Here is an 18,637-nt window from a genome sequence, read left to right as displayed (position 1 = left end):
TACTAATATTAGATAAGAACAGAAATCAAATACTTAAAGAGTGAGTATTAGAGAAAAAAATTAAACAAGTCATAAATGAAATGCCTAAGTAAAAATTTCCAGAACCAGATGGATTTTCAAGTGAATTCTGCCAAATATTTAAAAAAACAAATAATCAAAATATTGTAAAAACTATTTGATAAAATAAGTAAAGTATAAATCCACCAAGTTCCTTTTATGAAACAAGTATGAATCTGATATCTTAACCAGTGATAGTAAACAAGAGATAAATTAAATACAGACCAATTTCATTAATGAATATTGATGGAAAATATTTGAATAAAATACTATCAAGGAGATTATGGAAACATATCACAAAAATTATATACTGAGATCTGATGGAATTTTTATCAGCAATACAGAGTTGGTTTAATATTGGGAAATTTATAAGCATAATTAACTATATAAATGATAAAAGCAATGAAAAATATATAATTAAATCAATAGATGTAGAAAAAACTTTTGGTAAATAGAGCATCTATTCTTATTAAAAACACTAGAAAATTTAAGAATAATTTAGTATTTCTTAAAATAAAAAAGCATCTCTATAAAACCAAAGGCAAAGATCATCTGTAATGGCATAAACTTGAAACTTTCCCAATAAGATCAGGGATGAAGCATGAGTGCCCACTATTACTAATATTATTCATACTATGCTAGAAATACAAATTATATAAATAAAATGAGAAAATAACATTGGAGTAATAAAATAGGCAATAAGAAAATGAAATAATTACTCACTGCAGATAAAATAACAGTAGACTTCAAGAACCTTAGAGAATCTTAATAAAACAGATTGAATCAATGAACAACTTGAACAAAGTTGCAGGATATTAAATGAAAACATCACTGCCAACAAAATACAGGAGGAAGATAAAGGCAAACAAATTCCATTTCAATAACTATAAAATTGGTTCTAGCTGTCAAGACAAACCTAGGCACTGGGTTTACAATAACAAAATACTTCATACAAAAAAAGTTAAATCTAAATAACTGAAGAAATATTAATTGTTCATGGGCAAACTGAGTCAATATATTGAAAATGACAATTCTACCTAGGTTAATTTGCCTGTTCTATGCCATACCAATCAAGCTGCCAAAGAATAGTTTTATAGAGGAAAAAACTCACAATAAAACTCATTTGGAAAAATGAATGTTCAAGAATATAAAATAAAACAATGACTAAAAATAAAATGGAAGGTAGCCTGCTGGTATTAGGTTAAAAACTATAAGACAAAGTGGTAATCTTCAAAATGAGATGGTTTTGATTAAGAATTAGAGTGATGGACAGATGGAATATATTGGATACACAGCACACAGTAGTAAGTGACCATAGTAGTTTATTGTTTGATAAACCCAAAGATTCAAATTTTGGAGTTAAGAATTTAATATTTCATTAAAATTGCTAAGGAAAACTGTCCAAAAAATTGGCAAAAACTAAGACTAGATCAACATCTCATACTGAATACCATGATAGAGTGAAAATGAAAAAAAATTATTTAGGCATAAACTTGAAATCATAATTAGAGGAAAAGAGGGGAAAATGTACCTGTCAGATCTAGGAATAAGAGAATGTATGACCAAACATGACAGCAAGAATGACAGGGAGTGAAATAGATACTTTTGGTTAAAAAAATTAAAAAAGGTTTTCACAAATAAAACTAATGCAGACAAAATTAGAAAGAAAACAGGAAACTGATAGGAGGGGAGGAATTTACTCTTCATTTTTCAAATATACAGATAACTGAGATAAATTTAAGGACGATTTCCAGTTGACAAATGCAAAGAATATGAAAAAGTCATTTTCAGAAGAAAACAAATCAAAGCTATTGATAGTCACATAAAAATGATCTAAATTATTAATAATTAGAGAAATGCATTTTAAGACAATTCTGAGATACCACTTCATACCTATCCTATTAATTAATGAGACAAAAAGGGAAAATCACAAATGTTGGAGGGGTGTGGAAAAATTGGGAAATTAATGCACTGGTGGTAGAATTATGGAGTAGATTAACCATTCTGGAGTAAAATTTGGAATAATGCTCTAACTCAACAATGCTATTGCTAGGTCTGTATCCCTGACAAACCAAAGAAAAGGGGAAAGAAGTTATTTATGCAAAAATGTTTATAAAAGTTCTTTTTATAGTGGCAAAGAATTGGAAAGTGAGGGAATATTCATCAATTTAGAGATGACTGAACAAAATGTGTGGTATATAATTGTGATGGAATACCATTGTGGTATTAGAAATAATGTGCTAAAACGTTTCTTTTTGCTCTTATTCTTTAACTTAATTGGCAAATTTCTGAATTTTTTTTAATCTGGAATTAAACACATTCCCTTTTATTTTGCCACCAAAATTACAAGTCATTTTTTTAATGAAAAATTCTATCATAAGAAATTTAAAATAAATTTTACATGTATAATTATGTATTTATTTTCTCTATAAGTATTTGCATGAACTTAAATATGTACATTTTTTCCTAAGATAGACTTTGAGAGAATAGGTTTCATCATAATGAGCAACATTTTGTCATTGACATTTGTCTCAAACACAGAATGTGTGGCACCTAATGGGCACTTGATAAAGACTTGTTGATTATTATTTTTTTATTTTTTTATTAATTAAATTTATTTTTTTATTCTCATTTTCTACAAATGTTTTTACATTAATAAAATATTCTTGTTTACAAGTAAACAAAATACCCCTCCCCCCATGAATATAGATAGATTTGCTAGGGTGAAAAAAGGGGAAAGAAAAAAAATTAAAATTAAAAAAAATAATAGCAATAATTGTAGTTATGGATGGGTGGCCCAATGGACGAAGCACCAGCCCTGGTGCCACAAGCCCCCGAGTCCATATCCAGCCTCATAAACCCAATAATCACCCAGCCATGTGACATGCAAGCCACCCGATCCCCACTGCCCTGCAAAAACCAAAAAGAAGAAAAAAAAAGACCCAAAATAAAATAAAATAGTAATAATAGTAGGGGTGGCAGACAGAGGATTGGCCCTTGAGCCAGGAGCACCTGGGTCCAAATCCGGCCCCAGACACCCAAAGATCACCCTGCTATGTGGCCCCAGGCAGGCCAACCAGCCCCACTTGCCCTGCACCCTCCCTCAAATAATAATAACAAAAAATGTGCTTCAGTCTTTGTTCCAACACCAACAACTCTGTCAAGGGTGGATCACATTCTTTATGATAAGTCCATCACAAAAGTTACTTCCATATTTTTCCAACATTGCCATTGCTGATCGCAACTCCCTTTCTTATTTCTCCACTACCATGTACTATATTTTTTCTCTCCTTTCACTCTGACTCTGCTGTAGGGTCGCTTAGTGGTGCAGCAGACAGATCCCTGGTCCTGGGGTCAAGAAGCCCTGAGCCCCGATAACACCCCTTAGGCCCAGAATCCACCTGGCCCTAAGGTCCTGGACAGGCCATCCAATCCCAGCCCCTTGCAAGAAGTAAAAAAGAAAATGTGTTATATCTGACCACTCTCCCCCACCCCATGGTCCATCCTCTCCTCCTTTATTCACATCTCCAACCCTTCCCCCTGCCCCCCCTCCTTCTTACTCCAGATGTCTATACCCCATTGAGTATATATGCTGTTTCCTCTCCTAGCCATCTCTGATGAGAGCAAAGTTTCCCTCATTCCCCCTTGCCTCCCCCCCTTCCATATCATTGCAGTAGCCCATTGTAATAAAAAAAAAATCTTACGTGAAATATCTTGGACTATTCCCCCTCTCCCTTTTCTTTCTCCCATTCCATTTCCCTTTTTTTCTATTGACTCCATTTTTACACCATATTTTATTTTTGAATTTAGCTTTCTCCTGTGCTTCAACTATAAAAGTTTCCTCTATCTGCTCTATTAACTGAGAAGGTTCATATGAATATTATCAGTATCATTTTTCTATACATGTAGTTCATTCTCATTAAGTCCTTCATATTTCCCCCCCTCCTCCAATCTCCATGCTTCACCTGAGTTCTGTATCTGAAGATCAAACCTTCTGTTCAGCTCTGGCCATTCCAAAAGGAACATTTGAAATTCCCCTGGTTCATTGAAAGTCCATCTTTTTCTCTGGAAGAGGACATTCAGCCTTGCTGGGTAGTTCATTCTTGGCTGCATTCTAAGCTCTTTTGCCTTCTGGTATATTGTATTCCAAGCCCTATGAGCTTCCAATGTAGTTGCTGCTAAGTCCTGTGTGATCCTGACTGCAGCTCCACGATATTTGAACTGTGTCCTTTTGGCTGCTTGTAATATTTTCTCTTTGACTTGGGAGTTCTGGAATTTGGCTATAATATTCCTAGGGGTTGGTTTTTTGGGATCTCTTTCTCTGGGGGAATAGGTGGATTCTCTCCATTTCTATTTTGCCCTCTGCTTCTAGAATATCAGGGCAATTTTCCTGTAGTAATTCTTTGAAAATGATGTCAAGGCTCTTTTCCTGATCATGACTTTCAGGTATTCCAATAATTTTTTAAATTATCTTTCCTAAGTCTGTTTTCCATATCAGTAGTTTTTTCAATGAGATGTTTCACATTTTCTTCTAATTTTTCATTTTTTTGGTTTTGAAGTATTGATTCCTGATTTCTGGTAAATTAATCAATCTCCCTGAATTCCATTCTTTGTCTGAAGGATTTGTCCTCCTCACAGAGGTTTCTTATCTCTTTTTCCATATGGCCAATTTTGCTTTTTTAAGGCATTCTTCTCCTCAATAATTTTTTGAACTGTTTTATCCATTTGACCTAAGCTGGTTTTTGGCATGCTATTTTCTTCAGCATTTTTTTGGATTTCCTTGACTAAGCTGTTGACTTCATTTTCATGTTTTTCCTGCATCTCTCTCCTTTCTTTTCCCAGTTTTTCTTCCAACTCCAAAATTTGATTTTCAAAATCTTTTTTGAGCTCTGTCATAGCCTGAGCCCAATTTCTGTTTTTCTTGGAGTCTTTAGATGCAGGATCTTGTGCTTCCTCATCTTCAGACTGACTGTTTTGATCCTTCTTGGGCTCATTTGCAAAATATTTTTCAATAGTCTTCTTCCTCTTATTTCTCTGCTTGATCATTTTCCCAGCCTGGGCCTGGTTTTGGGGGTGCTTCCTGAGCTTTTGGGACACTCCCGCAAGGGTCTCAGTGTGTGAGGCTCTGGAGTCTGGGCTGCCGAAAGACCAAGCTGCTCGCTGAGTGCCCTGATGGCTGGGCTCCACGTGTTCAATCTGGCAGAGCTCCCCCGCTGTTCCCCCACTTTGTGCCCGGTGCTCCCCAGGGCGCAGGTCAGGAGACTCCCCCGCTGCTGTGAGTCATGGCTCCCGGTGCCCTGGGACTGCCTCTGGGAGGCTGAAGTTCTTTCGCTCTGGCAGGCCACCCCTCCTGCGGGCTGCCCCTCCGACCCTGGGGAGCAGAGCCTTTCTGCTCTTTTCCAGGTTACCTTGAGTAGGAGAACTGCCTCACTGGGTCCCGTTGTGGGTTCTGTCTCTCAAAAGTTTAGAGTCCTTAGTTTCATGTTTTATCAGAGAGCTCCTAAGACTAGATCCCTTCATGTCGCCATCTTGGCTTTGCCCCCTGATTATTTAAATGATTGAACTGAGATTGCACAAATATATAACAAACTTTCCTTTATGCTAATTTGTTTTTGTAGATATTTTTAGTCATCCATAGAGGGGAGGATGCCCTTTAATTATGAAGATCCTTTTATTAAAACATAGATATAGCAGTACAATTGAATCTCATTCCCCAAAATCAAAAGTGACTAAATACATTCTTTTCTATATCCTAATTTTAGAAGGAAGAGAAAAAAAGTAGTCATAGATGAATTATGTAAAGAAACATGGATTACATTAAATGTTCTAGAAATCTCAAAATTATACCTGAATATTATGAAGGCACTGACACATATTAATGGGGAAGAAAAATCACTTCCTTTTTGAATTTTATTTTTAATTATATAAATATTTTATTTGTTTTCCAATTATATACAATCATAATTACTACCAATCATTTTTGCAAGGTTTTTGAATTTTTCAATTTTCCCCCTTCCCTCCCTTCCCTCCACCTCCCCTCAACCAGAGGCAATCTGATGTAGTCTTTTCATAGATCAAAATTGAATGCATTAACAGAAAAAAATACATCCCTAAGGAAGAAAGTAAATATTTGAGATAATAAAATTACGCAATGCATAAGAACTTTTTTTACAAATTTAAGATAATAATCTTTGGTCTTTGTTTAAACTCCATAGTTCCTTCTCTGAATACAGATGGTATTCTCTATCACAGATCCCTTAAAATTGTCCTTGATAATTGCTCTGATGGAGTGAGATGTCCGTAAAGGTTGATCATCACCCCCCATGTTGCTGTTAGGGTGTACAATGTTCTTCTGGTTCTATGCATCTCGCTCAGCATCAGGTCATCCAAGTCTTTCCAGGCTTCTCTGAAATCCCATCCCTCTTGGTTTTTTAATAGAACAATAGTGTTCCATGAAATACATGTGCTACAATTTGTTCAGCCACTCCCTAATTGATGGACATTCACTCAATTGTCAATTTGTTGCTACCACAAACAAAACTGCTATGAATATTTTTGTACATGTGATGTTCTTACCTTTTTCATGATCTCTTCAGGGTCTAGACCCAGTAGTGGCATTGCTGGATCTAAGGTTAGACACATTTTTGTTGCCCTTTGGACATGATTCCAAATTGCTCTCCAGAAAGGTTGCATAAGTTCACAGCTTCATCAACAATGTAGTAGTGTCCAAGATTTTCCCACGTCCTTTTGAACATTGATCATTGACCTTTCTGGTCATATTTACCAATCTGAAAGGTTTGAGCTAGTACCTCAGAGATGCTGTCGTTTGCATTTTTCTAATCAATAAAGATTTAGAGCACTTTTTCATATGACTATAGATAGCTTTGAATTCCTTGCCTGAAAATTGCCTTTGTATATCCCTTGACCATTTGACCAAGCAATTGCTTGTTTTTTTTATAAATGTCATATAAATATATACACATATATATATACAATTTTATAAACTATAAATTTATAAATCACTTCTCTATTTATTTTAGAAATGAGTTCTTTGTCAGAAACACTAGTTGTAAAAATTGTTTCCCAATTTACATTTCTTTTGATCTTGATTAGAGTGGTTTTTTATGCAAAAGTTTTTTAAATTAATGTAATCAAAATTATCCCTTTGTTTTTTCAATGTTCTCTCTCTTCCTTGATCACAAACTGCTCCTCTTTCCATAGCTCTGACAAGAAAACTATTCTTTGTCTTCCTAACTTGCTTATAATATTGTCTTTTATGTCTAAATCCTGCACCCATTTTCATCTTATCTTGGTATAGGGAGTGAGATGTTGTCTAATCCTAGTTTCTGTCATACTATCTTCCAGTTTTCCCAGCAGTTTTATCAAAGAGAGAGTTCTTATCCCAGAAGCTGAACTGTTTGGATTTATCAAACAACAGATTAGTTTAATAATTTCCTACTGTCTCTTTTGCACTTAGTCTAGTCCACTAATCTGTCAACTTATTTCTTAGCCAGTAGCAAACAGCTTTGATGACTGATGCCTTTGATATAAGTTTAGATCGGGTAAGGCTAGGCTGCCTACTTTTGAGAGAATCACTTCTAATATATTATTAACAATCCTAGAAGGAACCACCAATAGAGTTAAGGCAAAATAGGTGGCATAAGTACAATGCCCTATTCTAGAGGTCTGAGTGAATAGTTTAAAAAAAGTTGAAAATCATACAGAATCTATTCTAGAGTTTAGATTGTATATCTGGCAAGTAACCTAGCTAGTAAGGCATATAGGCAACTGGACTGCACAATGAAAAGAGTCCCTAAGTTTGGATTCACAAAAACCTGAAATCTAATTTAACCTCATACACTCTCTGTATTGCTGTGAGGATATGAGACACTGTGTGTAAAGAACAAGGTCTAACACAGAGTTGTCAGTGTTGTTTCTTTGATAATTCTTTGACAATTCATTTATTTATTTTCACATTACTACAAAAAATTGTTGTGAAAGGAAACATAAATGCCCCACATCCCAAAAAAGATAGATAGATTTCAAGAAAAATAAATTGAGAGAAAAACGTGCATTTCAGTCTGTGTTTAGTTATCTTCAGTTCTATCTCTGGGATGGGTTGCATTCTTTATCATAAAGCCATCAGAGAAGTTGCTACAATATTTTTCCCCATAGATGCTATTGTTAACTCTATTTCCCTCCATTCTATTCCTCCCCACTCCCATTTATTCTACTCTCTCTCTCTCTCTCTCTCTCTCTCTCTCTCTCTCTCTCTCTCTCTCCTATCACCCCATTCCTCTTCAGAAGTGTATTGTATCTGACTACCTTCTCCCACAATATTCCCTTTATCACCTACATCCCTCTCCTCCTCTCCCTGTCCCCTTTCTCCCATCCCTTTCCTCTCCTTTTTTCCCCCCTGGGGTAAGATAGATTTCTTTACCCTATTGAAATTGTATGTTGCATCCTCTCTGAGCCATTTCTGATGAGAATGAAGGCTCACTCATTTCCCCTCACCTTCCCCCCTTCCATTCATTGAAAAAATTTTTTCTTGACTCTTTTACTTAAAATATCTTAGCCCATGCTACCTCTCCTTTCTCCCAGTGCATTACTTTTTCATGCATTAATTCACCTTTATAATATATCATACCTTCATATTCAGTTCCCTCCTGTACCTTGTCTATATATGCTCCTTCTAAAAGCTTTTATAAATGAGAAGGTTCCTATGAGTTATCACTATGAGTTATCAGTACCTTCTTCCCATTCAGGAATACAAGTAGTTCAACATAATTAAATCCCTCATAATTAGCCCTTCCTGTTCACCCTCTCTATCCTTCACCTGATTCCTATATTTGAATATCAAACTTTCTGTTCAGCTCTGGTTGTTTCAACAGGAAAATTTAAAGTCCCTTGTTTCATTGATAGTCCATCTTTTTCCCTGAACAAGGATATTAAGTTTTGCTGGATACTTGAGTATCAGTTGTAATCTAAGCCCTTTTGACTTTTGGTATATCATATCCCAAGTCCTAAGAACCCTTAATGTAAACTCTACCAAATCCTGTGAAATCCTGACTATAGCACCATAATATTTGAATTGTTTCTTTCTGGCTGCTTATATTTCTTCTTTGATTTGGGAGTTTTGGAATTTGATGATAATATTCCTGAGAGTTTTTTTTGGGGGGGAAGGGTGATCTGTTTCAGGAGATGATTGATGGATTCTCTTAATTTATATTTTGCTGCATTATTTCTTGAAAAATGAACTCTAAGCTCTTTTTCCTGGTCATGATTTTCAGGTAGTGCAATAATTTTTAAATTATCTCTTTTGTATCTGTTTTCCCAGGTCAATTCTTTTTCCGATGATAAAGTTCACATTATCGTCTAGTTTTTAATTCCCCTGGTTTATTGGAAAAATTCCTTTATTCCCTTTATTGCTTCTTAATTGCTCATAAAATCATCAACTTTCCTTAACTCAATTCTACATTTGAAAGAATCATTGTCTTCAGAGAGCTTTTTTAATTACTTTTTCCATCTAGCCAATTCTGCTTTTTTTAAGGCATTCTTCTCCTCATTAACCTTTTGGACTGTTTTTTTTTTTCCCCATTTGACCTCAATTGATTTTAGCATGTTGTTTTCTTCCACAGTTTTTTGTATTCCTTTCACCAAGCTGCTGACTTGCTTTTCATTAATTTCCTGCATTTCTCTTCCCAGTTCTTTCCTCTAGCTCCCTTACTTGCTTTACAAACTCTTTTTTGAGCTCTTCTATAGGCTATTTTTTATTGGAGGCTTTGGATATAGAAGCTTTGACTTTCTCATCTGAGTGCATATTTTGATCCTCCATGGTTCAAAGTAATTTTCTTTGGTCAGATTCTCTTTTTTCCTGTTGTTTGCCCATTTCTCCAGTCTATGACCTGATTTTTATCATGTTTCCAAAGCTTTTAGAGGTTTGGGGTACATACCTACCCCAGGAACCTTAATTCCTACAATATCTTCTGAGAGACTCTGACTGCTCTCCTGGCCTGTGTTCTGGTCTATGAATGACAACATGCACTTCCTTTGCCATGGAACTGTGATGCACTATGGCAATATGTGGGCCCAGACTTAACCCTGGATCTGATTATGAGCAAAGCAGCAGAGTTCTTCCCCAATAGCAGAGAGCTCTGATGTCTCTCCCCAACCCCTTACCATCAATGAACTGAATACTCTAGAAGCAGCAGTTGGGTGACTCCTTGGGAGGGGCTACCCTGAGGCCAGCACTGGCCTGCACTCCAAACTCACCATTGTGCAGCAAAGTTCTCCCACTGACCCTCCAAGACATTTCCAAGATTCCCTGGGAGCATGACTGTAACCAGGCTGTGCAGTAGCTTTTCCAACCCTTTTCTGGATGGAATAGACCTATCCTATGGATCTACCAAGTTGTCTCTTGGACTGGAAAATTGTTTCACTCAGTCATTCTGTGAATTCTTCCACCCTAGAATTTGGTTAGAATCATAATTTTACAGCATTTGGGGTGTTCTAGGGAAGAATCTCTGGGAATTCCTGCCTCCATGCTTCCATCTTGGCTCTACCTGATGTTGTTTTTATTTTTCAGTTTTGTTCAACTCTTTGTGATCCCATTTAGTGATTAATATGCAGTTATGGATTAAAACAAAAAGATATATATATATATATATATATATATATATATATAGAGAGAGAGAGAGAGAGAGAGACATCTTTTTTACATGTGTGTGTGTGTTGTCTACACAAGTAGAATTAATTGAGGATGAATAAAAAGGTATGTTATAATGATTAGGGCCAATAGCACTGAAACTACAGATGTTCAAATTCTGACAAGGAAAAGTAACTAAACGAAAGTCTTTTTTTAAAAAAACTATATTGGGGAAAACATAAGATCAAAGAAGTAATAAGATCCATAATTGGGGTCGTTGGTATAGTGCTAATAAACAACAAACAAAATGCAGAGCTATTCATTTCCTATCTTGATTCTGTTTTCTCTGCCAAGGAAAAACTTCTTTGGACTAAAAAGTTAATGGGAAAAGCAGCTAAGACTAACTAACAAGGAAGAAAAACTCAAGACAACTGAGAAATTAGTAATCAGGATCTAGCTTTCTTTGATTTCAAGTCACTGGACTGTGATGAATTTTGTTCTCAAGGATTGAAAGAATTGACAGTCAAAGGAAGTTGAAATTGAGGACAAAAATGTCATAAGAATACAGAATCCTTTGCCTCTACTTCTCTTTTTTATCCCAGGTAGTGTAACTCCCCTTGAATCCTTCCTCTGTCAGATGATCACATATAAATTATTGTGCTTAATTTGGGGCATCACCTCTTTAAATCATATCTGTAAGCCAGAGAACATCCAGAATGTGGCAACTGATATGGTGAATAGTTTTGAAAAAAACAGCCTGGCATGTCACTGGAGTTTTATTGCTTGTTTACCTTTTGCCTTTAGCACTATTTTTGTTTTTCATTTTTGCAAAGCAATGGGGCTAAGTGACTTGCCCTGGGTCACACAGCTAGTTATTTATTAAGTGTCTGAGGCTTGATTTGAACTCAGGTCCTCCTCATTCCAGGGCAGATGCTCTATCCACTGCACCACCTAGCTGCCTGCCTTTAGCACATTTTAAGTGAGCTGAAGTTAAAGGAACTGAAGTTATTTAACTTGAAGAAGAAATGATTTGGGACATTCATTTTTTTTTCTCCTCAATTAGTTGAAATGCTATCAAATGGAAGAAGAATTCATCCAAATTGAATTCAAAGGACAGAACAATTTTCAGTGAATAGAAGTTTCAAAGAAGCTGTTAGGTTTGACATAAAGCAAAGATCCAAAAATGAAATGAACTGCCTTGAGGATGACAAATTCCCTGTTACTAGAAATCTTCAAGTAAAGGACTTACTGAATGTATTATAGAGGGAATTCTCATTCAGATTAGAATAGATTGGTGAAGAAGAGATCAGATGGCCTCTGAGTTCTCTTCCAACTCTGAAAATCTCTAGTTCTGTGGAAAAAAGAAAGCCTAAAATCAAAAAGACACATCTTAAAGCCAAATATATTTTATTACCTCCATTAAACTCAGGAAACTTTGCCTAATCTCTAGTGGAAACCCCGCTTCTCTAAATGAATTTTCTATCTATAGAGGGAGACTTGGACCCTTTAATAACCCAAAGAACTCTTAAAACAAGGTCAGATAGATGTATTAGACTCACTCAATATGACTTTAAATCCCTGTCTAGATTGCTATTTTGACCTTACCTTAACTTTGCCTGTTGTTGTTAGACCTTTCAATGATGTTGACTAAATTTTAGTTGCTTTTTAAGCTAGGTCCTTGAAAGCTCAGTTTTACCCTACTGTCTCTTATTACCTGTTTATCATGTAATTTCATTATATAGTACCCAATCTACTAGTTTGGAGAGTATGAACCAAAATCCAGAGCTCAGTTTCCAATAAAATAGCTAGCATAAGAGTAGCGCAGTGGATAGAGCACGGGTCCTGGAGTCAGGAGTACCTGAGTTCAAATCCAAACTCAGACACTTAATAATTACCTAGCTGTGTGGCCTTGGGCAAGCCACTTAACTCCATTTGTCTTGTAAAAAATAAAATAGCTAGCAGAAATTTTGTTCAAAATCAAACAAAACTAAACTCTGATAAAAAATTTTCAGTTCAATTTTGATATAAGCAAATAAACAGCAACAACAGCTTTTATATTGCTTTCATGTTTGCAAAGCACTTTACCACTATTTTTTTATCCTCTCCACAACCAAGTATTATTATCTACTCCATTTAAGAGACAAGGAAACTGAGACAGAGTAGTTATGTCACCTATCCAGGGTCACACAGATAATAAAAGTCTGATGTCAGATTTGAACTTGTCTTCATAGTCCAAGTACGATGCTCTACTATCCATGTACAACCTAGCTACCTCTGGGCAGTTTAATAACTATCCATTGAATATTGTTTAATTAATTATACTTTCTAAATCCATACTATCAAGCAATCCATTTATATATATATAATATGTAATTACATATATGCTTAATTAATATAAATTATAAATTATCTAAAATCACTACAAAATCCTGAGTCAAAGTTGAGTAGGATTATCTTAAATGTATTATTATTATTTCCCAAGTATGGAAGTAAACTTTTTTTAGGTTTTTGGCAAGGCAAATGAGGTTAAGTGGCTTGCCCAAGGCCACACAGTTAGGTAATTATTAAGTATTTGAGGCTGCATTTGAACTCAGGTACTCCTGACTCCAGGGACAATGCTCTATCCACTGCGCCACCTAGCTACCCCCCAAGTGTGGAAGTAAACTTTTAAGAAATCATTTGAACAATAAAGGTAGAAATAAATTAGGCTTTCTGATTACATTCCACATAACTAGAAAAGATATTCAGGGGAATAGTCAACTTTTCATGTATGACAAACTAAAGAAAAAAATGAAAGAAGAAATCTTAGTGATGCAAGATGAGGAAAAGTGGAGAAGAGAAAGCTCTTCACGAATGTCATCATTGTTTTCTTTCCCCCACTAAGTTAGAAGGCAAAACTTTCAGCTGAAAAGGCAGGGGCTTGAGGAGTCATGAATATCTGCAGAGATTTGAGAATGTTTGAAAAATGCACTATAGTGAATAGGGTGGTAAATCAATCAGGAAAAATATTTTAAAAAGATTATTTTGCCTCACTGAAGGCCTAGTTGAGATTACAAAACATAAATTTTATAGTGTATCCAGTCAGTTCCATTTCAATTTTATCGTCATTTAGCAGCTCATTAGTATAAATGAAGGCAGTGGTAAATTAGGACCCCCCAAAAAAAGACATTTGTTCACATTAGGTCCTAGAAGTAACCTTGAGGATTACTATCAGAAAACCTTAGCAAACCTTAACCATTGGAATTTCCCTTAAACATGAGCCAGAAGACTGTTTTTTTTCCCTTAGAGGACATAGTAGAAAAAGTAATTAGAGAACTTTTTCCTGAAAATATGAGGCATCCCTTCCACAAATATTATTTGTTTCATGATGGGGTAGAACATGAATTTAAAACACAATATTAGTGAGGAACGTATGTAGAGAACACATATAGCTAAGATAATTCACAATTCTGGTGTGCCCTATCCTAAAAGTCCATTCTCTCAGGAGTCTATACTAAGTTGACTATGGGATGGAGAGAACTGACTGGATGAATCACTCTGTTGCCCCACTGAACTTGCCCTTCTTAGGATATAATTTCTCTGTTGATCTCGTTGACCTCTCTTATCTATTGGCAGCTACAGTACTTACCAACATCACCCTTTGATTCAATTAGGTGTGACAGTGATATTTCCAGCAAGGGCAAAGATCCTGAGACTTGGATAGGCAGAAGCCACTCCTCATACTCTCTCAGAACCTTGGATTTGTCACCTTCAAGCAAGGATTGAGTGAGGTCCAGCCTCTCAAAAGCAAGCATCCTTCCTGTTTCCTCAGGTAACTTCACTCAGTGAGATAGTCAACTTTTATTTATGATGAAAATTCCAATTCATCTTCCCAAGTTCCAGGTTAGGTTCCAGTGGAGAGGGACAAAACTATGGAAGTAACCTGTGCTCTGGAGTGAGTTCATTACTTTTGCTGACCTTTTCATATGAAATTGAGATATCCAAGCCTCTGACCCTGATAGGTTTGGCAGGTTGGAAGTGGATATGAAATGGCTTCCTCTTTACTTATATTTGCCCCCCTTCTAACCTTCAACTTTGCTGAAATCCAACTTGGAAAACAAAGATACATTGGTAATCACTATCATAATTTGAACTCATAAAACATCAAATACTTTGTTGGGGGAAATTTCTAATTCAGCAATGAGTATTCAAACCATCTAAATATCTTCTATAAATCAAGAACATAACTTTTAGAAGTTATTCCAAATTTAAAAACACAAGTATTAGAGGAAAAATGACAGAGATGAATTACCAAATTATGCCTACCTAGATCCTATGGGACATTGTGGGCAGCTATCAGAGAAGTATTTAAAAACATGTGAGCCAATTTTCTGACCCACCAGGAAAAGAGAGAAAGAATCAAAAAGAGGAATTGAAGATTCACTTCTGTTTCTAAGCTCATCAGAAATAAAAAAGAAAGAAGGTAATAAACCAAACCCTCAGAAATACCTTGAATTCCATTAATTACTTTAAAAAATGAATCTAATATTATTTTCTGAATTATTAGACAGATAGTACAGTGGATAGAGCACCAAACCTGGGTTCAGAAGAACTTTAATTCAATCATACTAGTTATGTGACTCTGAGCACTCACTTAACCCTGTTTATATCTCAATTCCTCATCTGTAACATGAGCTGGAGAAAAAAATAGCAAACCACTCCAATATCTCTGCCAAGGAAATCCTAAATAGGGTCACAGAGTCAGACACAAGTGGAATGACTAAACTACAATGAAATCTGAATTATCTCCTCCTTCTTCCCCTTCCCACCATTGAGAGAAATATAAATTATCTTCTTCCTTCCTCCTTTTCCCACACCATTTAAGAAGACAAGAAAAACAAAAACAAATGTGTACAAATATGTGTGTATATACATATATACAAATACAAATACATATATATATACAATATGCATACCTATATGCAAAAATACAATATGCAAAATAAATTTTCACATTGATCATGCCCTCCCCACAAAAAAAGAAAAGCAAGAGAAGAAACTATGCTTCAAACTAGAATCTGAAATTATGTGCTCAAGTTGGAGGCACTTTTTAACATATTTATTGATTATCTTTTCATTTCTTTGCATAACTTTTCCAATGATTTCTTACTACCAATAGATCACCTCTAATATTATACAAATAGTTAGGTCAAACTATCTGCTCATATCTGAAAATGTATTCTACACTTCCAACCTGCCATCTGTCTATCAAAAAGCACATGTTAAAATGTCTATGCTTGATCTTCATTCAGTTCTTTCCCCTGAGAGCTGAAGATACTAATAATAAAATTAATAACAATAATGATGATCATCAAGATAATAACTAACATTTATATGCACATTAACTTTAACAGGTTTAAAAGCATTTTAAAATATTATTTCTTTTATTCTAATTATAACCCTGAGATGCAGTAAGTAGGTCAATAAATCTGGTTTAAGTACCTAATATTTGTCTGACATCATGCTAAGTGTTGGGAATACAAGGAACGGCAAAAGTCAGTTTCTTCACTCAAGTGCAAAAGTATTATTGACCTAGGTCTGGAGATGAAGAAAATAAGAATTGTTCAAGAATGAGGCAAAATATAAGAACATGTCATGCTCACACACTTAGAAGTGTGAACAGAGAAGTTCTTTCAGGAATCTGGAGGTTCAAAATACAATTCACTCAATGAAGGAAGATAATAATAAAAGAACTCAACATGGGGAGGAAGGTCACTGGTACAGGGAGTAGGGAACATGATGAAATACTGGATCCAGGGGAGATATGATGAGCACTCTCCTTAGATAGAGGAACTGGGAAGAGCTTATTGGTGACCACTTTCTCCCCTCTCCAATCAGAAGGAAAGACATAATTAAGAAATGGAAGAACTTAGATGATATGAATTTCAGAATTGTAAGTAAATGTTATTATTTCTTGTTGCTGTTCAATCATTTTAGCTGTTTAACCCTTTGTGACTCCATTAAAGATTTTCTTGGAAAAGATATTGGCGTGATTTGACATTTCCTTTTTCAACTCATTTTACAGATGAGGAAACTGAGGCAAACAAGGTTAAGTGACTTGCCCACAGCTGGGAAGTATCTGAGACTAGATTTGAACTCAGATCTTTCTGCATCCAGACCTGTCCATACTCTACCCATGGTGCCAGCTAGCTGCCATTATTATTATTATTATTATTATTATTATTATTATTATTATTGTTGTTGTTGTTGTTGTTGTTGTTGTTGTTGTTGTTATCTACATTAAAATGGGGAAACTGAGGCACAGAGCAAGTTAATGACTTGCTCAAAGTCATACAGCTAAAAAAAAATGTCATATTTGAATTCTTGTCTTCCTGACTTTAGGACCAGCGTTTTACACAACAGAAACATAATTTCTATAGGTTGACTTCTGAACATAAGTTGTGAAAACCATTAGGGCTTTCTTATTCAGAAGAAAAGTCAGTTTTTAATTAAATGGCTCTCTCCCACTGCTAATCATAGATTATCACTATATTCTGGATCATTATATTCTGTAAATATTTAATGTGATTTGGGGTGGGGTGGGCACCTTCCTAAGACATATTTTCTGTAAAAGATCTGGTCTTTACTAGGTTTAACATTCCAAACAATTCTGTACAGAAGTTAGCATGGTGTAGGTAAGAATTTTTATCTCACTGAGGACAGCTAAACCAGTAAAAATCATAAATATTATTTAGTAATTTTTTAGCTATAAGGAGCACATAAATATAAATTACCTAGTTTACATTTTTTTATGTTTTATTTTGTTTTTTTATATTTTTTTGCAAGGCAAATGGGGTTAAGTGGCTTGCCCAAGGCCACACAGCTAGGTGATTATTAAGTGTCTGAGACTGGTTTTGAACCCAGGTACTCCTGACTCCAAAGCCGGTGCTTTATCCACTACACCACCTAGCCGCCCCTTCTAGTCTACATTTTTTAAAAAGCTTGTCCTTCCTCTTTTAAACACTTGAAACAAATGTTTTAGAAAATAAGGAAAAAATAGATTGAGTGAATTGTATTTTGAGCCTCAAGATTCTAGAAAGGACCTTCACTGCTCACACTTCCAAGAGCAAAGATTAGTCGATTTTCCCTACTGACATGTTCTGGTACTTTGCCTCATTCTTGAACCAATTCTTGTTTCCTTCATCTTTTTCAAAGCCCCAGACATGGGTCATTAATATCTTTACACTACTCACATACATTGTTTTATAACTCCAAATAAATAGTACAGTTTGTCATGCTGAAAAGAGAATGCAAACATCCTACGGTTTTATAAATTTTTTTTGACCAGTGTTACACTAGTTCTAATACTATCTGTATTTTTCTGTGTCTGTTCCATCTCCCTGGTTCTTATGACATCCACAAGAGTATTTCATGACACTTTTCAGGAAGGCATTCCAAAAAGAAATAAAAGATAAACGATGAAATATTCACTACCTCAGTCACCCTTGCCTATAGCCTGCCTGAGAGAATCAAAGAGGTTAAGGAAGATATTGGCCTTTTAAATCCAAACTGTCTGTTTCCCATTATGTTTCTGCCTCTTCATTTCACTTCTGTTTATACCACTGAAGTTCCTTCTTGGGAGCTATTGATGTGGTAGTAAGAGTAAAATCTTGCTTTAAGCACTCATCATACAAATTAAATTTAAAAGAAGAGCTATTGGCATTGCTGCTGACTAAGTTCTTCCAGTACATTGCACAGACACTCTGCAAAATTGCCTACTGACCTCCTCCATGGGCCAGAGATGCTCATGGCCTAATAGCCAATAGTATCTATCACAGGTGACATTTACAGTGAAAAACCCTGTACGTTTATGCCAAAAGAGCACGCCCATTGAAAACAGGCCATTTAGGATGAAATGGTATATTAAATTAAACTCTGCACTCCCAATTGAAAAAT

At 35.4% G+C, this 18,637-nt stretch overlaps 1 long non-coding RNA gene across 2 annotated transcripts in view; it reads left to right on the top strand.

Annotated features, from left to right (window-relative positions):
• Window positions 1-11,170, top strand: part of LOC141502063 (uncharacterized) — a 148,491-nt gene extending 137,321 nt beyond the window's left edge. For both annotated transcript variants that reach the window (XR_012472372.1, XR_012472371.1), the window contains one exon: window positions 11,057-11,170. This is a non-coding gene — a long non-coding RNA (uncharacterized LOC141502063). The remainder of the gene's footprint in view (window positions 1-11,056) is intronic.
• Window positions 11,171-18,637: the final 7,467 nt, after the last annotated feature.

This window comes from Macrotis lagotis, chromosome X (assembly GCF_037893015.1).
Source record: "Macrotis lagotis isolate mMagLag1 chromosome X, bilby.v1.9.chrom.fasta, whole genome shotgun sequence".
NCBI lineage: Eukaryota > Metazoa > Chordata > Mammalia > Peramelemorphia > Peramelidae > Macrotis > Macrotis lagotis.
Note: the sequence above shows the minus strand (reverse complement) of the source record. Positions and strands in the feature narration are given on the sequence as shown.